The following is a 23356-nucleotide window of genomic DNA, read 5'->3' as shown; positions in this document are numbered from 1 at the left end:
GAATGAGAAAAGGAAGACCAAGTTTAAAATAAGTAAGATGAGAAAGAGAGAAAAAACTTTTTGACATCTGAGTAAACAAAACAACCTCAGATATCTTTGATTAGTGTTTTCACAGAGGTTGCTGTCAAGAAAGTTTCCATCCAAATGAATTCTATTTTTTAGTTCATATCTTTGTAAAATACATCTTGCTAGAAAAATGAATTTATCTTGTATAATCTATACAGTATGGTTAAAACTGACAAAAGAAAAAAATATTAAGGCAAAATTAAAACAATCTGCTAAAAAATATGTTCAGATATCAAATACATAAATTCATAAAGTAAGTGGAAAAATCTAAATACAATGGTATGTACAATGACCAATAAATATACACATTGAAGTATGTCCATTCAATATACTATGCAATAATTCAGCTGTTAATGGAGATTATGTTGCAAAGCAAAAATATTTATGATATGTAGAGACGTTACAAACTTGTACTATATATACAAAATGATGAGCTCTGTAATTCCATCTTATTACTCCCATTTAAAAGAAAACCAGCAGTCATTTAAATGGCAGTTTCTGAAAGACCATAATATTAATAGTAGGTATCTTTGGTAAAAGTTTTGAAATCTAAAAAAATTTTATTTTAAAATTTTGTAAAATAGCCACAAATTAGGGTTTTTAGAGTAATAAATGTGTTTCGATTGTGGAGAAAATAATCTGCCCTTCCTTTCTGCAAATATTATTTCCACTGTCAAGTTTGTGGTCAATAAAGCTCAACAATTGGCTAGGATTTCCTCAATTTATGTTAAAAGTACTTCATTTTTCCTGAATTCACCTGGAAGTCTCTGTTAATGAGATCATAGATGAGAATATAAAACAAAAGAAAAATAACTATAGGCATCCAAATAATGCCACAAAGTTCACACACTGAAACCGACAGACTGACACATTTGACACACTAAAGTTCAGGTATTTTGCTCACGTACTGATTCAGAGCCTATTTCCTGTTACCTTAGCCATAATTTTGTACACATAGCTATTTGACTTCCAAGCCTGTAGTAGATTAGAGCCAACAAGTTGAATGGGGGTTGAGAAGGGGTGGAGTAGCTACTGATAGTGCGGCAACAAGGAAAGGAACAGAAAATTATAAAAAGAAAACCTGGAAGCATCCAGTTGATATACAGATTGTGTATAGGGGCAAACAAGTCTACATCCTTTAGTGGGTCCCAGATCATCAATATATAATTGTAGAGGAAAATAACTTAAATTTAACAATAGTTAACACTGACTAATAAAGAAAGGCAAAAATATAACCAGAATCTACTTTTTAAGAAGCTGAAAACTGAATTACATTGCTTAATATAATCCCACATAAAAAGCTTACAATAAAATTAATCTAGTGTTTCAAGGGACAAATGATCAACTGTGTTGAATGATTCATCCCCAGCTGTTTTAGGATCACTTTTTTTTTTTTTTGTTTTGTTTTTTGTTTTTTGTTTTTTTGAGACAGAGTCTTGCACTGTCACCCGGGCTGGAGGGCTGGAGTATGATGGCGTAATCTTGGCTCACTGCAACTTCCACCTCCTGGGTTCAAGCAATTCCCCTGCCTCAGCCTCCCGAGTAGCTGGGATTACAGGTGCCCGCCACCATGCACGGCTAATTTTTGTATTTTTAGTAGAGACAAGGTTTCACTATGTAGGCCAGGCTGGTCTCGAACTCCTGACCTCATGATCCGCCCACCTCGGCCTTCCAAAGTGCTGGAACTACAGGCGTGAGCCACCACACCCAGCAGGATCACTTATATTTAGGGTAATTTTAAAAAAACTTTTGCTTACTTTTTGCATCACTTGAGAACACATGCTTCTTTCTTAGTGCTAGCCCAATATTAGGGCTATTATGTTAATATTTCTGCCTGACTGAAATGGTATAGACAGGTCATAATGGTACCAAAAGACAAGAATGTGACTAGCTTGTCCCATCCTTGCTTTCTGTGGATGTTCATCCTAGCATCCACTGTGGACTAATACATGTCTTACGCTGGCAGATCAGTACATTGTTCCTGTGCAGCTAGTTCTGTTGTTGCCTGGTAGAGCTTGCTGGTGTCCTTTCTATGGCACAGCCAGCTGCTTGCAAAGAGCAGATCAGGGTTAGACACAGTTCTAACCCTGGAGAACTGGGTTCCAGTTGCCAGAGCTCAGCCCTAAAATCGGGCGATCTAGCATCCGGGTGATGATAACAACAGTGACAAACTGCTGACACAGAACTCCCAAATTCTTTATCATCACAGAATAAATAATACTCCTTAAAATGAATCATAGGCAAACCCTTAGGTCAAAACCCAGTTGGGTGTATTTTTGACTTGTTCCTTCGAGTGAAGGCTCCTCTTCCTATCCTTGTTCTTCCATTTAGGTACTAAAGTTTTTCTATGCTGTAAAATGTCACTTTTGTGATTGTCAGTCCCCTCTTTGCCTTTCTCTCTCAACATTTCCATTCCCTTGTCTTCTAGTGTGGAGGTTGCTCTGCTAAGTCCCCGCCTCCCACAGCTCCTTGGCCACAGTCCGAGGCTGGTGGGTGGAACGCTGTTTGTCAGGGACTGTCTGGGTCAGAAGTGGCTGGGCTGCTGCTCAGCTGGAGGGACAGACACGGTCTCCAGCTGCACGGCTAGTGCAGAAAGGATGCTTTCAGCGCCCTCCCTTCTCCTCACAGGATAAGGGATCACAGGGGTTTCTTTTTCCTCTCCCGCTCTTTACCCAGCTGGCCCAGCATCCCCTTCCCTAGCATTCTGCCTCCCAGATGGAACATGGGGACAGAAAGTTAGAGAGACCCATAACTGGCACCTGGAAACTATCTACCCAGAATTTATATCTAAAAGGAAAGCGCCTCATCTAAATCAAAATATTTGCCCTCTTGTCAAGTGTCATGTCCCCTTCAATTCCTCAGTTTCCACTGAATTTCTGTCTGGAGATTTTTATTCCCATTTCTCTTGGAGCCAAGGTCAGCAATCCCTCAGTCACTTGTTGAGGGGGCTACTTTTCTTCAATGTACTGTTTTGTTTTGTTTTCAACTCAGTTTCTTGTTTCAGTTTCTGCTTTTCTTTCCCCTTTTCACTCCTCCCTAGCCAGTTGTTCTCTGACCCTGCACTAATTCTGCCTCCTCCTCTCCTGATTTCTTTCCAGATTGTTCTTCACTCGGTCCCATTTCACTCTCTGGCCTCATGCCCCTCCCAATGTCACCCATCCCTTTCTCATTCTCATTTGTTCCCCGTATTCTTTTGGTAATTTCTGCCCCCGCGATTCTTATCTTTTCTGTCCTAAATGTTCTGTTTGCCTTTCTTTCCCTCTTCTGATAAACAGAATCCAGTGAGAAGGAAAGACACTTCCTGCCTATGAAATTGTGCCATTCCATTTTAACAAAAATAAGCACTGCCAGTAAAATTGCTTAACACGAATGAAAAATAAATGTTTTTAGAAAGATAGGAAGCAGGACAAAAAGTACTTATTTGCTATGATTGAAGTTAAAATTTGAAACTGTGAACTAAAAAGGAGACATTCTTTTAATAGTTAATGAGCCAAAGTTGGGAAACTCCGTGTTAATATTTCTAAGATTTATGACCAATTCTGTCCTATTAAGCAGTTTAATCAAATATTGGACAATTTATTACTTCTTTGTATAATTCTTATTTTTAAAAATTATTAATTTTAATAGCATAAATCCATTGTAAAAAAATTAAAAATAGAAAAGGATATACCATGAAGTTATTTTCCCCTGTACCCAAATCCTAGGCCACTTTTGCAAATGTAAACACAGTTCATTCATAATAATAATGGTGTATATGTATGTTTATATAACACGCACATAAATAATATGTATATATAACTATGTTTATATGTTCATTCTCCCCTTTTTATACAAACGGAAGCATACTATACATATTATAATGCAACTTGCTTCATTCCATTCATATAGGATGGAATAAATTTCACAGAAACACATATAAATCTACTTCACTCTTTTCCATGATTGCATAGCACCCCCACTTTTTTGTAGATTCAGGGGGTTCACGGGCAGGTTTTTTACATGGATATAATACATAATGGTGAGGTTTGGGTTTCTAGTGTACCCATCACCCAAATAGTGAACACTGCACCTAATAGGTAAGTTTTTAACCCTTATGCCACTTCCACCCTTCCCCCTTTTGAGAATTCCATATTATCAATATACCATAACTCAGCAATTCTAAACATTTTTGGTCTCTGAAAACTTTATATTCTCAAAAATTACTAAAGATCTCAAAGAGTTCTATCTATCTCTATATATCAGAAAATAATCATGATACATTTAAAAATATATTAATTATAAGTTAATTGAGTTATAAGACCATCGCATATTAATATGAATAATATACTTTTTGGTGAAAATTAAAATTAATATATTTTTCAAAATAAAAAGATTTAGAGAGAGAAAATAGCATTACTTTATAACATTTGTAACTCTCCTTAATGTTTGGCCTAACTGAAGACAATTGAATCCTCATATTTGCTTGTGCATTAAATCTGTTGCAAGATGATGTTTTCGTTGCAAATCTGGCCTAACACAGATATGGAAGTAGAAAAGGGAGGAGTTTTTTTTTTTTTTTTTTTTTTTCCCACTACACCCGGCTAATTTTTGTATTTTCAGTAGAGAAGGGGTTTTGCCATGTTGGCCAGGCTGGTTTCAAATTCCTGACCTCAAGTGATCCACTTGCCTCGGCCTCCCAAAGTGCTAGGATTTACAGGGGTGAGCCACCATGCCCCCACTGGGAGGAGTATTTTAATAGGCTTTTTAGATAATTGCAAATGTTCTTCTCCAACTACACTGAAACTCAAACTGGTAGTTCGTTTTTGTTTGTTTGTTTAGAGACAGGTCTCATTCTGTCTCCTAGGCTGGAGTACAGTAGTGTTATCATAGCTCACTGCAGCCTGGAACTCCTGGGCTCAAGCAATCCTCCTGTCTGAAGCTTCCCAAGTAGCTGGGATTACAGGTGCATGCTACCATGCCTGGATAATTTTTTAAAACTTTTGTAGAGACAGGGTCTCAATATGTTAACCAGATTAGTCTTGAGCTCCTGTGCTCAAGTGATCCTCCCATCTCAGCCTCCCAAAGTGCTAGGATAACAGACATGAACCACTGAGCCCAGCCAAAGTGGTAGTTTCTTTTTTCTTCTTCTTTTTCCTTTCTTTTCTTTTCTTTCTTTTTTTTTTTTTTTTTTTTTTTTTTTTTTTGAGACAGAGTCTTGCTCTGTCGCCTAGGCTGGAGTGCAGTGGCACAATCTTGGCTAACTGCAACCTCCACCTTCCAAGTTCAAGCAATTCTCCTGCCTCAGCCTCCTGAGTAACTAGGACTACAGGAGTATGCTGCCATGCCCAGCTAATTTTTATATTTTAAGTAGAGATATGGTTTCACCATATTGGCCAGGCTGGTCACGAACTCCTGACCTCGTGATCCACCGACCTTGGCCTCCCAAAGTGCTGGGATTACAGGTGTAAGCCACTGTGCCCAGCTTGTAGTTTCTTAAAGGTTAGTTGCATTATAGAATTTGAAGCTACCTCAATAAACTTTTCCTACTTGGTTATATTAAATTCTATTGAGCTATCTTACACTTTGAATGAATCATTTACCCATACATGATTTTGCAGCATCATGCATTACCCATTTATTTCAAATGTTGACATATTTTATATCATATTACAAAATTATATTAATTAATATCAACACCAATCTTCCCAAAAAGTTATTAAATATTGAGATTTTGTCAAGTTCATAGGGGCAGATATATACTTTTCCAAAAAAATCTTTTTTTGAGACGTCTGGCTCTGTCACCCAGGCTGGAGTGCAATGACAAAATCTCAGCTCACTGTAACATTTGCCTCCTGGGTTCAAGTGATTCTGCTGCCTCAGCCTCCCGAGTAGCTGAGACTACAAATGCATGCCACCACACCCAGCTAATTTTTGTATTTTTAGTAGAGACAGGGTTTCGCCATGTTGGCCAGGCTGATCTGGAACTCCTGACCTCAAGTGATCTGCCTACCTCAGCTTCCCAAAGTGCTGGGATTACAGTGAGTCACTGTGCCGGCCTGCTTTTTGAACTTCTAATTTTCCTTTGACAACTCAAATTGTACCATTGTCAAGAAATATGTACCACTGTCAAGAAACATGGACCAGTGCTTTTCTTGAATTGGCAAGTTCACTTCATTTATTTTTGAGACAGTCTCTTTCAAATACTCAATTCTGTCATTTTATCTGTCTGTCATTTTTCTTCAACTTCCAACTGAAACAACTGCAGAGTGCTTTTTCTTGAGACAACCCCTGCACTTCGATACGCAGCAAAAATGCTTTTTGCGTGCTTCCCATTTTGTCACATAGAATATTAAAACACAAGTACTCCACAGTCAAGATTTAATGTAATTGGTCATCACCTATACTGCCTCATTAAGGATATTCTTAAGTAAAATTGGCCTTTTATTCTTTTCAAATGAAACTATGTGGTGGTGAAGAATATAATCACTACTAAGATAGTGGGAGCCGCTATCTTGATTCATGCTAAGCACCATAAGTTTTACCTACCATTGCTTTTGCATTTGCAGTGGAAATGTCAAAACTACGAAAAAGGTGAGGAATGTTTTTGTATTACTAAGAAAATAGCTTTGTTCTTATAGTCAACCACAGAAGTCCATGGGCCACATTTTAAGAACTGCTACCATTATTTATTTCACCTGCCCCACCTTGTTGAACACAAACTGTTTCTGGTCCTTTGCCGATACAAACATGTCTACAATGCATATCTTTAAATCAACATTTCTTGATATTCCATTTTCTTTATATTTTAAATTATTTCAGCTTCAAAGGTATTAAAAGAGCTAAAAAATTCTTTTATTTTCTGTCATTCTTCTCATGACTACCAAAGTATCTATTGATAGCAAGTATGATACCCTGTTAAAAGGAAAGACCAACCAGCTTCTGTTATTAAAATAGCATCCTTTGGCATATGAAGATGTCGATCTGCATTTAGAGATTCATGGGAGGAGTGGGTTTTATTCTATATAATTCTTTATAGAAAAAAATAGAGAAATTTGAACAGAATTGTGCTATGATCCTCATCATTCTGGTGCTTTTGGAAATTTTCAGATAAAACAGAAAATGGAAGTTATTGATTTAGAATATCTGTTATTTGAAAATAATTGGATTGATGCAGAAACTAAAGTGCTGATAATAATCCATTTAGTCATTCAAAAAATCTTTTCTCAAGAATCTACTATGTTTAGTACATTGTACCAATACCAGCCATTGCAGAGACAGTATAAATGCATTAGGGACAGGCCCTGGCAGCAAGGAGCTTACCAAGAGTAGTTGAAAAGCTTTTGCAAAGTCAACTGAAAAGATCACATGCACTTCTTTCAGTTTAAGAATCATGGAGAGTAACGTGTTAGTCCATTTTGTGTTTCTATAAAGGAATATCCGAAGCTGCATAATTTATCAAGAAAAGAAGTGTATTTGGTTCAGAGCTCTGCAGAATGTACAAGAAGCATGGCACCAGAATCTGCTTCTGGTGAGGCCTCAGGAAGCTTTTACTCATGGCAGAAAGAAAAGGCAGAACAAGAGAGATGCCAGGCTCTTTTAAATAATCGGATCTCATGTGAACTAACAAGGTGAGAACTCACTTATTACCACAAAGGTGGCACAAAGTCATTCATGAGAGATCCACCCCCATGACCCAAAACCCTCACACCAGGCCCCACCTCCAACACCAGAGATCACATTTCAACATGAGATTTGGAGAGGGGGAATCATCCGAACTATATCAAGTAGATTGAGCTTAGTCAATGCAAATATATGATCTTTTATCTTACCGATAATTAAGGTGACTATACAGTCCTGGGTTTATACTGGCTGCCTTAGCATAATTATTGATGGCAGACTGGGCATGGTAGTATGCTCCAGCAGTCCCAGATACTTGGGATGCTGAGGCTAGAGGGTCACTTGAGCCAACATGTTCAAGCCTGCAGTGAGCTATGATCATGCCACTGTGTTCCAGCCTGGGCAACAGAAGGAGACTCCATCTCTAAAAACAAAAAGTATTATTAGAACCTCCCTTTAATTTTCAAAAGTGTCCCAGTTTGGACAATAAACTACACAGTCATGTACTAATAATAGACTTACAGTTCCTCTCCAAGTCTCATTTTATCATTCTACTTTTTATAAACCCTGGCAGAACTTTTTGGTAGAAGGCTAACATTTACTAAATACCTACTACATGCTGCATGTGCTTTCTATACAAACTTTATTCTATATTTACAACAACCCTATGGGAGTATTATATCCTCATTTTACAGATAAGGACACTGAGACTCAGAAAGTGCAGGAACTTGCCTAAGACTACAAACAAATAAGTGGCTAAATTAGGATTTGTCTACTTCTGTCCACTATCAAAATCCATGCTCTTTCCTCATTTTTTCAGAAGTGTTTCATGGAGCTGGCATCAAAATCACCTGGGTACTTATTTTGCAGACAGACTATAGGGCCTCACTCCAAATCTACTGAACCAGAATGTCTCACGGTAGGGCCTGATATCTGCATTTGCAAGAAGCCCATTAGGTGATTCTCATGCACTGGAACACTTGAGGACCACTGCTTTACATTATACTACCTCCAGAGCTCAGCCACCAATCATTTCTTCAAACAAAATATATTTTTTTCCAATATTCAAACATTGATGGGTTCCAAAAGTAATAGCATAGATCCTACTTGGAAACTCCAGTTTTCTTAAATAATAACCAGGTAGTGTATCTGTTGGTAACTTTGTACAGTTGGTCTCTTCAGGTGATTTAACTAAACATTCATTCTCCCTGTGAACTGTTTCCCTTTCCAAGAGATTTTCATAGGCCCCTCACATGGTTAAGTGGAAGCTTTTCTCTGAAAAAGCCAATTCTATGTGTTCACACCGACATTTCAGCAATGAAAATTGTGGCTATATAGCCCCCCAACTTTAGCAAAGGACCCCGGGATACAGTATTTTTTGTATTGTTGAAAAAGTATAACAAGAATCAACTTTTCCTGACACTCATTACAGCAGAATCATTTAACAGCTATTAGTGAATTTTTTTGAGACCTATGGCTCTATGCCCACTGAATAGATCCAATTCATATATTTTACATTACAGAATAATAAAGATTAACTAAGTCCATGTGATGTGACTTTTACAACATACTCCTGGCTTACAATTTAATAAATTTTGCAAGGCATATTTGTTCAAGCTTGACATGCCCTTGAATCGACAAACAGAATGTTAATGGCTACCTTCTGCAGTCTCTTATCTGTAAGAATATCTAAAATGCTCCAGATCACTGATGCTCTTGGAAAGTACCCTCTACCTGTGTGTTATAAAATGCATTTCTAGATTTCATATATAGTTTAGCCTAGGTCACGCTCTGATAGAAACTTTTGCCTAGGAGGAAAGACTGAAGCAGCACCAAGTCAGGGCCCTTGGAAAAGTCTACTACACAGCAGGGTAGCATTATTAGATCAAAACAAGTATTGAAAGAGGGTGAGTAACTCCAATAAAATCTGGGCCAGACTCAGTGGTCAGAGGGAAAAAAAATGGATCTTAGAGGTCATCTTGTTCAGATTTTGAGTTATCTGCCCTCAGTAGCCATGGTAGGATTATCCAGTAAGCCTGAAAGCCCAAGGTGAGACCAGTGAGGAGGTCCTAATTCAATGAAAAACGGTCCCATAGAAACTAGCTGAGAAAGTTATGTAGGGCTGAAGAGTTAAAAGGAAGTAGGCCTAGTAGGAGGGCCAGGGAGGCAGAGTCACCATGGTCATAAAGGTTAGGGGAGGCTGTAGCTCAGGGCTTACATGGGCACTAGGCTTCTGTTCACCCAGCAGGGTAGAGGAAACACTGCTTCGAGACTCCACTTGCAAGTGGGAGGAGATGGGGACCAGCCCTAATGCAAAACCTGTTTGGTTCTCACTGGCGTGTGAATTTGGCTGGTCTAAATTTGGAGATAACACCATTATTAATATCTGCAAATTCATTTGCATGTTTTAATACAGTCTCACTGGCTAGTGCCTTTGGGTTTTCGATGTCCTATTTAGATCCATCATCAAGTATGGTAAGTTTTGGAGTCTTTTGTTGAATGCTTTATTGAGGTTGGAAGGGATATTATACCTAAAGTTGATGTCCAGAACCATCTGGAAAGGCGAACCTTAGTTTATTGTATGCCAGCTCCAACAGATATTTTGATGTTTGAAAGCCTCTGGTTCATCTTGTTATGATAATAAGAATGTACATTTAATTGGTAGGAGCTCAGAATGATTCATGCCAAACTACAAGAGGACAACAATCAGAGTCCCTTGAAACAATAGCATGATTTCCTCCCTAGAATTCATCATTTATAAGCAAGACATTTATACTCATGGCCTATGAACAGTTTTAATTCCTTAGACATGCATATTTTATCTTGACCATGCTATATGCAAGACTTCTGAAAACTATTTAAAAGAAGAAAATGTTTTAGCCAGAATCTACACCTAATAGTCTGGAGTAAAATCTGAGAGAAATATAAAGGTGCAGCACTATAGTAAAGCCACAGAAAGTGATTAAGAATCTTTAGACCAGAACCTACCTGGCTCTCTCAGGACTTTAGAACTTCCTTAATAAGTACACAAAATAGCATCAGTGCTTCTTGCTCCATCCCTCACGTTAACAATCACAGCGCCATACATATAGGAGTGGTACCTGGGAATTTCCAGCAATAAATTTTGTAGTTCCCTCAGCTGACTTTCAGAAATTGTGGCCTTGAAACTTATCTGTGTTGATAGTATCATGCTGGATGATATGAGCAAGGGCTCAGCTGAAAGGATGGGACAATCTGGTAGGGATAGCAGTACTGAAGATGTTCCATTACACACCAAAAAAGTAGAGTCATTCTTGGAGAGTTATTTACATGCACCCTCCCTATTCTGCTTTAGATGAAAACTTTTAAAAACAAATAAAAGTCATATGGATCTTTTTGAGTGTGCTCTTACTCTGCTCATTTTGACATAACTGTTAAATACTGCAAGGAACTGTGAGTAGACTGATGTGACTTCTGCTGCAGTGAATGAAGTCACAAGCCTGTCTTATACAAGAGCCAGGGTCCAGACATAACAGCAGGGAGGACTATGAAGGTGCTCTTTCCAGCATAACCAGGCAAGAGTAGTATCACTAGAAGGAACTCCTCTAACACCACTTGGCATGGGTATTTCAACCAACCTCTGCCTGGGGATCACCAGGACTGGAAAGATATAAACCAGTGATTCTTCTTGGATCCCAGCTACTGCTGAAGAAATCTAATATTTCTCTTTTTATTAATGTAAACAGACAGCTTTGAAAAGGGATCCTTCCCACATTTTATAAGATTGCATTAGGTAAGTAGGAAAGTGTCATATAATCTAGGGACACTCTATTTCACCATTATTATCTATGGAAAATCTATCTGATTTTCCATAGATGTGCCATTGGTGATAGAGTGTGAGTTTAACCAGTGGTGGCTTCTGTTCAAGTGCTGATACATGTTGTTCAAACAAAAAGAGTATTTGATTATAATGATTATTTTAAAATAGTCATTGGATATTCTCAAATAAACCAACTGACCCTCAACTGTGCTGTCTTGTGGAATTAAGAGGAAGGGTATTCAGAAAAGTGGTTATGAATGTTTCTAAGAACATAGCTCTCAGACTTGAGTCCTCAGAACACAGATTCATTAGACAGCCAACCCTAAGCAACAAGGAATGGTGAAGACGTGTCCAGCTTGCTAAGCAGCCTGGCTCTTCTCCATATGGGGAATTAGTCTGTCTTGTCTTTTGCTGAAAAGGATCACATTTCAGCTCAAGAGTAGCAACATAGATTTGGTCAAGGACTTCTCCCCTAGCTCCACCCCCTGAACCTACACACCCAGATGGGAATGTGGTGATTTAGCAAATTGAATGCAAGTTCAGAGATTGCTTTAAACAACAAAAGCAAGAACTTGATGTAATTTGCAAAAAAAAAAAAAAAAAGAGAGAGATACACATACATACATACATACATAGAAAGAAAGCAGCTAGTTGCAAAGTAATCAAAGAGCAAATAACACTGGAACCTAATTTGCCAATTGCCTCATGTCTAAGTGGACATTCAGAACCAGCTGGATACCACTGAAGCCTGCAAAGTTAACCTCCCATTTAACTCTTTTTTGATCTTAGTGCTTAATGCAGGCCAACATCTGCTCACACATTAACTGTGGAGTACTCCAGATCAAAGAGCCTCTAATTATATGAGATTTCTTCAGAACTTAAATTTCACTAGCTCAACTAGTAAGATAAAAAGATAACTTAGGTATAAGCACCTGAATAAACCTGCTAGATATTGGAAGACAGCAGGGTAGAGGAAGATGCCTGTAACAAATACTGTTCACACACATTTGTTTTCTACTTCACTTTAAAAGAATGTAGGAAAACCATTTTTCTTAACTGGCAGACATTAAAGGGTTTCAGCTGAAAGTTACTAAAATGTTACAAATGGTTCACTAAAGTACGTAAGAACAACTTTCACCTAAGGATGTCAAAGCATCTAACAAGATGGGGTAACATTAAATCAAGAAAAGTTTAAAACAGAAGTTCATTTTAGTATTAAGAATATACCATCCTGCATGTTATTTGGGTAATAGCCCCAAATACACCTGAATTGTAGGAAATCCATGTTTGTGTCTTGGACTCTGCCATAGTGCCGGCCTGGTATGTGGTAGATGTTCAATAAATGTTTGTTGAGAGAATTGTAAAAAAATAGTTCACAAGTCTCATTGCATTTCCACAAGTATAAGCAAACTTGTTACTTATGGAATGCATGGGGTCAAGCTTGACTGCTGGTTTATTGGCTGTTATTAAGTCATTTTATTATCCAAATTTAGCCAATGTCTACCTTTAAGTAAAGGCAGTGATATATCTTGCCAAATAAATGATGGAAAAGAATAAAAAACAATTTAAATGACTGTTAAGTCATACACATGTCATATCATAGTCTTATAAGAAACCCCACCATTATCTAACACATTCTTTAACCTCTGCTTAAACTCTTCTAATAATAGAGAAGACACTATGTCACACGGTAACTCATTCTGGTTAGGGCATAGATTTGATCATTATATAAATGATCCTCCTCATTTGGAAGTGAATTCTGCCTCCCGTAAATTCAATGCTTTGTATCTATATAAAAGCCCTCTAACTTTATGAAGATCCTTCAAATATCTGAAAAATATTATTATGTGTTCCTTCCCTCTCATTCCCCCAAACTGAATATCCTCATCCAAAATAAACATTCATATTCTCTAAGACGTGGTTTACAGGCCCTCCTCCCTATTTTGGGCATCTTCCAGTCTGCTTATGCCATTTTTCTAATATGAAATACTAAAACCGGAAAAAAAATTATTTTAGACTTTTTTTCTATGATCATTGTCTTATACATCCTTGACTTATATTAAGCTTGATATTAACTGACACTTCGAAGATGTTTTTATGTCAATTACTGTTACACAACATCAGCCTATCCTTTATTTGTGTGACTAGTTTTTGTTTCTGAGTTTAGGACTTTACATTTATTTACATTTAAAAATTTTCATCTCAATTTGTTTTGCATAATATTTCAAGCTATCATTATAGACTACTGAGACTTCTTCAGTCTTGAGTCTGTCATTCATGTGACATACATTGTATTAGCTTATCCTCTCCTAAACCAACGGTGAAATAAATACTAAATAAACTCAAAATCAAGTCCAGGAACTTCTATCTGAATCCTATTTTCAGCTTCTCTAAGGCTCCATGCAGGGGAAATTTACGTGTTCTAAGTGCCTTTGAGCCAGAATTATCTTTCAGCATTTTGATGCCCAGAAATGACTAAATGCCTCAGGGCTTTTGTTTGCTTTAGGTTAAAAGCTGGAGAAGTTTCAAACTGTGTAGGAATCTTTTCTTTAAGCGATGGTATTTCATTTCAGTTTGAAGTCCTGTTTTCAAATGGAACCTTAAGAGACTTCTACCTTTCCTTTCCTTTTCTTCCACAATGTCGATCTCATTTTATGTTCCTCCCAATCTCTACTTCACCCTTACCTCAAAAAACTTTATTCTTTTCTTAAGAGATCATGTTAATCCATCAAGAGGAAACACACTGGAGAGCAGGAACCCAAAACCACCCTAGTGGAGAGACAGACACAAGCACAGAGTGAGACTGTACTTCACATCTGGAAATTCCCTTATTCCTCTTTTGCTTCTTTCCTGTCGGTATTATTTTAACATGAAACGGAGCTGAATTTGAACTGTATAAATAGAAGCCCTTAACAAAATGTACCTCATAGCAAAATGATGGTTTAATGAAACCTAGAGATTAGAGTTCTGCTTTAAGTCAACAAGGTGTTATTTTAACAAACTTCCAAGCTCTAAAGATGTAGAGCACAGTTTACAGGTATATGGCACGCTCAGAGATCTGCTACCTACAGGCTCTGACTTGCAATCAGAGGCATTTATCTCATTTGGTTCAGGCAAGGCAGTATCATGTGCAGCTGAGATCCTTTCAGAATAAGAGCTGGAAAACTCATAGCTTGGCCACTCCCTTGCTCTGTGACTTTGGACAAGTCATTTAATCTATGTGGGCTTGTTTCAACTTTTATAAATTGAGGTGGTGCTGAATTAAATCATCCTGAAGTCTCTTTTAGTTTTAACATTATCATTCTTCTAAACATGTTTTTATGCATGAAGTTTACAATGTTTGTGATTATAAAATGATTCATTAAAGAAAAATTAGACAAAATAAAGAAAAATCTTTGTAAAATCACTACCTAAAAACAACTGCTGTTATTTTTCTAATTCTATTTTCTATACATATTTCTACATAATATTTAAATACTAGACATTTTTGTTCACCTGGGGCTCCTCCAGCCTGGGCGTACATACCTTACACCAACGTGACCTGACCTCTCTGGACACTGGATACAACCACAGTCCATTCTAACTAACAAAGGACCTAGAAGTTGTGGTTTGACTGAAACAAACAAAAAAATGAGCTAGACCACTCAATTTAGGAATTTGGAATTGGGAGATTGAGAAATGAAATCAATTAGTAATGAGGTTGAGATGAGCAGATGCATGATATAATAGAAGCTAAGGAAAACATTTTGAACAATGTGCACACTGAAGTTATGATGACAGCAAAATTACGTTTAAGGGGAGGAGGTTGAAGTGGTAGAGCGAGAAATATGGAGTAGGCATGCAGGGAGAAGGCTCGAGAGGAAAATCTAGTAGCCTGAGAGAAGACCTTTGTGCTTAGTAATTTTCCAGATTCAGTTTCCAAGAGGTCTATCTGTTGTTGACTCCTATGCATTGATTCTCATGAGGCTCCTGAAACATACTTAAAATAAAAGTCCTTTTATCTGAGCTAGGTCAATGTTACTGGCAACCAAAAGAGATCTGACTCAATTTAAATTTGAATTAAGATATTTTATTGATGATTATAAACTATTTCCCCAAGTTACTGCATATGGTTTAGATGCATAGTTTTCAACGGCTAAATAATAATGTATAGTAGGATACATTATATAAAGAACCTGAATGACAGTGAAGCTGATTTCTGTTAGAATTATTCCTGGTATTAAAAAATCTAAGACCAGAAGTTACCCAAAGGATTCTGGAAAATCTCCAGCATTCTTTCAAGGATCGTTTTACCTGCCAGAAGAGGACACACACACACACACACACAGACACACAAACACACACACACAGAACTACACAGCTTAATCAGTAGAATTTAACATGGAGAAATTCAGCCTGACTTCAAAAAAGTCTCTTGAGTGCTGTTTTCCTAACTTAACCCATTACAAATGTTTTTATGAGGGCACAGTGGGTATTCTCCAGCTTCCCCATGCCATCATAATTCAGACATAGCCCCACCCTAACCTGATCTTAGTCATGGAACAAGAAAATCCGGGACAAAGGCCACTGTGAAGTTCAGATGAGCAGGTTCGGCATACAGGAACAACACGTGCACCTTAACTCTAAATCTACATTTTCTAATAGAAAGATTAAAAGAATATAAAATGCCATTATTATCTTTCTAAGAAAGGTCAAAGTGGTATCAGTTCATAGACGAAATGGTATCAGCTCAAGCAATGGTATCACCAATGCTTGGTAAAGCCTCCAGCAAGCTATGAGGAATCTAGACTCCATTCAAAATATGATATCAAATGTTGCCCTTTGCAAATTTGGATTGCTTAAGAAAAAAAAATTCTATCCCCTTCCCTCACACAAATTTTATCCACATGGTAACTTGAAAATTCTCCACTAGCTCCTTTTTCTCAACATGATAGGACAATTAGTCTTTCTAATCTGGGTTTCTCCCAAACCCCTGAACTCACACCAATTCTCTCATAAAATTACCCCAATTCAGTATTATTGAATACAGCAGAGACACAATCACTGTTTTAATTAAAGAGGCAAAGGCATCTCTGAATAGGAAGTAGTCTTTGAGTGCTTTGCCTTGTCTTTTTCAGGGAGTTGGTGACAGACACTGTGATGTCGCTAAACCACCTATAAGGTAAGTGACATAAAGTTTTTGTGTTTATTCATATGATTTAAAATGTATTGTGGACCTACTTAAGCATTAATTCTGAGAGAATAGAAAATGAAGTATGTAAAAGCATTTTATAAAATTTAAATATACTTACACTCCAAATGGAGTGCTTTACTTTTGCTGGAAGGACAAATAGGCAACGAGGTCTATTGAACAGATCAGAACATCACAGAACATCACAGACTTGGGTTCAAATCCCACTGCCTGTTTAACCCTTGGCAAGGTCCTCACCATTTCATGTTTTGATTTCCTCATCTATAATATAGCATCATTGATGAATTATGTATTTAATCAAGGTTAAATGTATTTTGTATTAGTGATGCCTCCCTTACTAAGTTAATGAGAATATTAAATGATATCTGTAATGTGTCTGCCATAAAAAGTGGTCTTAATGACATCAGAGTTAGATAGGAATGTCTCTGGTGTTCCATAATTAGCTATGAGCTGGCTATTATTTTCCAATATTATAAAAACTTTCCTGGAAAATCTTCCAATCAAAATATAAAACGTGAAATTGATTTTATCTCTTTTCTAGATATTTTATTTCTAGCTATACAGATATACATCTCTTTAGAAAGCCCAGGAGAGTGAATAAAACATTAGAATTAATGTTTTAAAGGTTCAGTATGGTGACCAGATTCAAAATACATATTTAAAATTCACAAGTTGTTTTGTGTACTGTCAACCATAAATAACGAGATTTAGAAAATGTGTGTGTGTGTGTGTGTGTGTGTGTGTGTGTGTGTGTGTTAGGTAAAGTTTCACTTTCACCCATGCAGGAGTACAGTGGTGCAATCTTGACTCACTGCAACCTCCACCTCCTGGGCTCAAATGATCCTCCTACCTCAGCCTCCTGAGTAGCTGGGACCACAGATGCATATCACCACACTGGACTGATTTTTTTTATTTTTATTTTTTTTATTTTTGGTAAAGACCAGGTTTCACCCTGTTCCCCAGCTGGGCTCGAACTCCTGAGCTCAAGTGATCCCCACCCGCCTAGGCCTCTCAAAGTGCTGGGATTACATGCATGAGCCACTGTGCCTGGCCTAGAAAACATGATTAAATATAGAGTCTATAACAAACTCCATATTTAGTGGTCTTAATGGGCATACCTGTCTTGTTTCCCTATATAGTTTATAAAAAACTAAATACTTAATCATCATCTAAAGCTTGAGAATGGTCACCTGATGGATAAATTTAAGTTGTCTTGAATATACACTCTGATTTGTGGTAGTTATAGGTGGGTTTTTATGGAAAATAGAAGTAGTAGTTCTTAAGGTATTTAACGAGAATTTATATTAAGTTAATATAAACTATTAATTGACTATATATTGGTTTTTGTATCACAATTTCCAGGAACATGAAGATAATGAGTGAGGCAGTTAGGAGGAAAAATGGCTTTAAATAATTATCCCCAGGCATGAATACGGGGCTGAAGTCCCATACTCATGTCTCTGGGCCTGATAAATTTTGTATATCTCAGTTCAGACTGCTCTGAGCTATTTTTCTTTTCTTGGTATCATAAACTAACAGGGAATGAATTAACTTTCCAATGATGACATAAAAAAAAATCTGGATCCCAGCACTTTGGGAGGCCGAGATGGGCGGATCACGAGGTCAGGAGATCGAGAGCATCGTGGCTAACACGGTGAAACCCCGTCTCTACTAAAAAAATACAAAAAACTAGCCGGGCGATGTGGCGGGTGCCTGTATTCCCAGCTACTCGGGAGGCTGAGGCAGGTGAATGGTGTAAACCCGGGAGGCGGAGCTTGCAGTGAGCTGAGATCCGGCCACTGCACTCAAGCCTGGGCAACAGAGCGAGACTCCGTCTCAAAAAAAAAAAAAAAATCTGGAGGAAAACATCAACCTCAATCCTCACCTCATCCTATACATCAAAGTCATTTATTCCATAATTGTTTCAGTGTTAAATGTAAATACTGACATCACAGAAAAATCAGAAGTAAAGAAAGGTGATGATATTGGGTCACTTCAGTAAACACACACATCCACCTGTAGATTTAACCATATAGAGACAGAGATATATAGATATAGATACTTATTTAGATGTCAAAAAGTGTAATACAGTAGAAGCATGATACAGTTGGCCTACCCACCATTTAATGAAAGGAGCAGTGGCATCTCTGAATATGAAGTCTTCTTTTATTGAGTGTTTTGCCTTATCTTTTTTCAGAGATAGGAAGGTCGACTGTACTACACCATTTTGTACCAGGGACTTTAGCATACAGCAGGGACCTCAGCTTTTACTATCTGCAGGGGTCCTGTTACCAATCCCTGCAGATACTGAAGCATGACTGTGACAGAATTAACCCAAGTTACCTGTGTCACTGGAACAGGCCCAGGGGAAGGTTCCTCAAACCTCACTGTATTATATGTGTGTCTAATGCTATATATTTGATTAAAAAAATTATTTCCTAGATAGAAGAGACCTTTTTTTCAGTCTAAGTTTTATAAGTTTCTATATCCACCTCCTAGAGTATCTATGACAAGTTTCTATATCTACCTCCTAGACTCTAAAGCAGTATTAAAAAACCCTATTTTTAAAATCTCAACCAATTCATCTTTTACGCCCAGTGAGAAACATTTGCATGTATATCATCTTCATAAAGTTTTATGAAAGCCTTAAAAGATAAAACAGACAATAGGGGAAATATTTGTTTTAAAATATGACAGGATTATTTATATTTATTATGTGAGTTTAACCTAAATAATAAACCTGGGCTTTTCAAACTCCTGGTAAGGCCCATCCTACCCCAAGGACACATCCAAACAAAACACAGATGAAATCCCGTGACCTTGAAGAGGATTGCAGACACTTTATTAAAGACTGTTTTGTTTTGTTTGGAGGAGCAGAGGTATTAATAGCAGGAAACAAGAGATTTCACTGCATGAAACACAGTAAAATTTATTAAAAATCCTCTTTGCCCATCCCTTTCATCAAAGCCTCATTAATCAGAGCAGCTGCTCATACTCCTTATTATCTTGTACCCAAACTGTAGCCCATCCTGGCTTTTTTCTTATCTTCCTCTTATCCCTCCTGCTAAGTAGCTCCAACCTATTGCTGTTTTCATAAATATTCCCCCAGCCCCCAATCAGGTATCTCTATATTTCCACATCTAATTTTTAAAAAATATATGTCCATGCTTTTTCTTATGTTTATCAATTTAGCCTATACTCTCCCAACCCCACCTCACTCTAATCAGCAGAGTTCAACATTCCCCCTTATGAGCAGAGAAATGAGGAACAGAAAAGAGAGAAGGGGAAAGGTGGAGAGATTACGAAACAATTCCACAATTAAACAAATATATGATTTAATATATTTCTTTTTTATCCCTGTCACATATATTTTTTTAAAGTCAGTATTAAAATACTAAAGTTCGAATAGAAGAATGGATCAAGGAAATGAACATGTATTATACAGATGCAGACATATAAAAAACAGTCATAGGAAAAAATAAACCCCACTACTAAATAAATAATAGCAAATGAAAACAATGAGACTTAATTTATTGAACTAGCAAAGGTTAAAAATTATAATATTCAGGCTGGGCACAGTGGCTCATGGCTGTAATCCCAGCACTTTGGGAGGCCAAGGCATGTAGCTTACTGAAGGTCAGGAGCTCAAGACCAGCCTGACAAACACGGCAAAACCCCATCTCTACCAAAAATACAAAAACTAGCTGGACGTGGTGGCCCGTGCCTGTAATCCCAGCTACTAGGGAGGCTGAGGCAGGAGAATCACTTGAACCTGGGAGATGGAGGTTGCAGTGATCCAAGATTGGGCCACTGCACTCCAGCCTGAGCAAGACAGTGAGACTTCTCTGTCTCAAAAAAAAAAAAAGAAAGAAATTATAATATTCAGTGCTGATGGAGGTATAATGAGATTGGCATTCTTAAATATTGCTAGTAAAAACATAGACTGAACATACTTTCAAAAACTAATTAGGTAATACATATTATAAAATTTTATTTCTAACCTTTGTTATTCATTTCTAGGAATAATTGTAAGGAAGTAATCAGAGAAACATACACAGATCTACATATAAGTATGTTCATCATTTATTTTAACATTATTTATAATGACAAAAATTAGAAACTACCAAAATGTCCAGAATTGGTTGTTGGTAAAAATAACTTAAGCTATAGTAATACACTCAAATATTAGTTATTAAAATTGAGATATTTGAAATCTATTTAGTGACATTGTAAAATGCTCATGAAAATATGAAGCTAAAATGAATAAGGTGCATGAACTAGCAAAGACGAACTACATACGCTGAATTATCTAAGTTATATAACACAAATGTGTGCACACATGGAAAGAAAATACAACAAAATATTAACTATGGTTGTCTTTGGATTGTGGAAATTTTCGTTTCCTTTTTGACATTCCCTGATTTTTCCAAATTACCCATAATGAGGAAAAATAAAGTATTACTTCCATAATCAGAAAAAGAGTTAAAAAAAAAAAAAGAAAAGACATCCAAATTCTATTGTAAATAATCAAATGACATTTCTATTTGTCATTAATTAACATTCCAAACTCATGGATGAAACTTAAAGATTAAATCTCTTGTCCCTGGAAGAGACTTTCTTGAAGATAAAATATACCACCCTGGTCCCAGGTAATTTGATAAAGTTGGTGGAGATTAGGAAAAGCAGTGGGAAGAGAAAATTATAGAACATAATGAGAGCTGTACGGTTTCATGAAAAGCCTTAGTTACTTATTCTTAATGATAAAGGAAGTACTTAATTATTAGAAGCCATTAAAGATGAATTATTATTATATTTATATTTTCCTATTTGTCTGAGACATTTAGTAGGTTTTCTAAAAACAACTTTAAAATAGATTATCTCCACAATTTTATCAACAAATGGTAACATCTTTCCTTGGTATTCTTGGGTTGTTTTTATCTTTTTTTTTTTTTTTTTTTTGCATGACAATAGTCAACAAATTATTGTTGAGCACTTGATACTAAGAATAGGATTTGATCTTGACCAGATATGATTGCTTAGCACGCAAGCCTTCTGGACATATCAATTACAAATTGCACACAGAATCATAGAGCCGAAAGTTAATGTTAGAGAAGGAACTTGGTTGATTTTTGAATATCATAGCTTAATCTAATCATCCACTGTTTTATTCAAGCCTCCCATCTTCCCCTGGAAGAGCTAGGTAGGAATATTAAAACAGTTAAGAATAAATCCATCTTCACCATTAGAAAGCCATCTCAGAGTGTGTCCATTCGTAGAAATTCTGAGGACAGTATCTTAATTTATCATACATATGGAGTTCTTCTGGTCCTTAAAAACATCCCATATGGATGTGATTTTTTGAAAAAAAAAAAAAATACCTTCTCAGAGAATTCTTGCAGTACTATCTACTAGTACTAGTATTCCCGGAGTACTATATTTTAGGGTAGTTCCAGAACTGGACACCCCTGCAACAGCCAGTAATGCCTCTGGGGAAACCAAATAGCCAAACATGAGTTAAGAGTTCCTCTCGGGAAATAGCTTCTACCATTATTGAGCTCCCACCCTACTGTTATGCTGGACTCTATTCTAAAGCAGTTATATCCACTTTGGTCACTTGAGGTGATTTGGAGCCAATCACCACATAAAGCAACTCAACTCAAGGGTGACCACACTTGTCGAAGTTTACTCTAAAAAAAAAAAAAAAGTTGTATTATAAAATAAAATGCATTTACCAAAAAGGGCATAAAATCTGTATGTATAGTTTAATAAGTAGTTATAAAGGAACACCCATATGGCTATCAACCAAATTAAGAAGAACATTGTCATCACCCCTAGAAACACCCTGTGAAGCCCTTCCTTGTCATAACCCACTCCCTGAGTTCATCTGAAACACTATCTCTCCAGCCCCAGCAGAAATTCTTGGCTGGGATTTTATCAGCACTGAAGAAGTGTTAGAAAGACTTTCCCAAAATAGTCCTTACTGTACAGCACACGGCACTTTTTTGGCATTTAATAAGAAGGCTACTATTTTCAAAAATTTCTCATTGATCATAGGAAATAACTGTTTTCCAGGACAAAATAGGCATAGATGTTCTGGAGGACAGCTTGCTTTAGCAGTGCTAAATAATTCAGCTTGCTTTTTAATGATTATTTCTAAAAGGACATTTTTAAAAATTGACATTTTAAGCAATTTACATTTCCTCTTCTGAATTCTATGTTTATATCACTTAGCTATTGGACGCTGAGTATTTTTCCTATCAACCTGCATGTATATGCATATGCATGTATGTGTAGAAAAACAGATGTTAATTCCTTGTCTGCCATATTTGTAACTAATATTTGCCTCAGCTTGCTGTTTAAGAAGGCATAGAAGTTCTTACTTTCATTTAAATAGAACATATTGACCTTTTCCTTTGTGATTTTTTCCAATGACTTTGAAATAATTTGAATGGGCATTTCCAAACATACACAAAAGAAGCAGGAATATTATAATAAACCCACATGTCTTACTACTTGGCACGATAACTATCAACACTCTGCAATTCTTCTTTCATCAATTCTCTCCCCTTTCCCCAGGGTTCTTTTGCTGAAGCATTTCAAAGTAAATCTCAGATATAATGTTATGCCATATATAAATACGTCAGAGTATGTCTCTAGTGGATAAGAGCTTCTAAAATACAATAAACACACTCATCAACATTAAC

At 36.8% G+C, this 23356-nt stretch overlaps 1 protein-coding gene and 1 long non-coding RNA gene across 6 annotated transcripts in view; one reads left to right on the top strand and one right to left on the bottom strand.

Moving 5' to 3' along the window:
* RASGEF1B (RasGEF domain family member 1B) overlaps nt 1-23356 on the bottom strand; it is a 613701-nt gene that overhangs the window by 141718 nt on the left and 448627 nt on the right. The window lies entirely within an intron of this gene.
* LOC135970790 (uncharacterized) overlaps nt 1-23356 on the top strand; it is a 42600-nt gene that overhangs the window by 15413 nt on the left and 3831 nt on the right. Inside the window, exon 2 of the long non-coding RNA XR_010586641.2 lies at nt 16579-16622. This is a non-coding gene — a long non-coding RNA (uncharacterized lncRNA). The remainder of the gene's footprint in view (nt 1-16578; nt 16623-23356) is intronic.

Source organism: Macaca fascicularis, chromosome 5 (assembly GCF_037993035.2).
Source record: "Macaca fascicularis isolate 582-1 chromosome 5, T2T-MFA8v1.1".
NCBI classification, from domain to species: Eukaryota; Metazoa; Chordata; class Mammalia; order Primates; family Cercopithecidae; genus Macaca; species Macaca fascicularis.
This window is presented reverse-complemented; position numbering and strand designations above follow the sequence as displayed.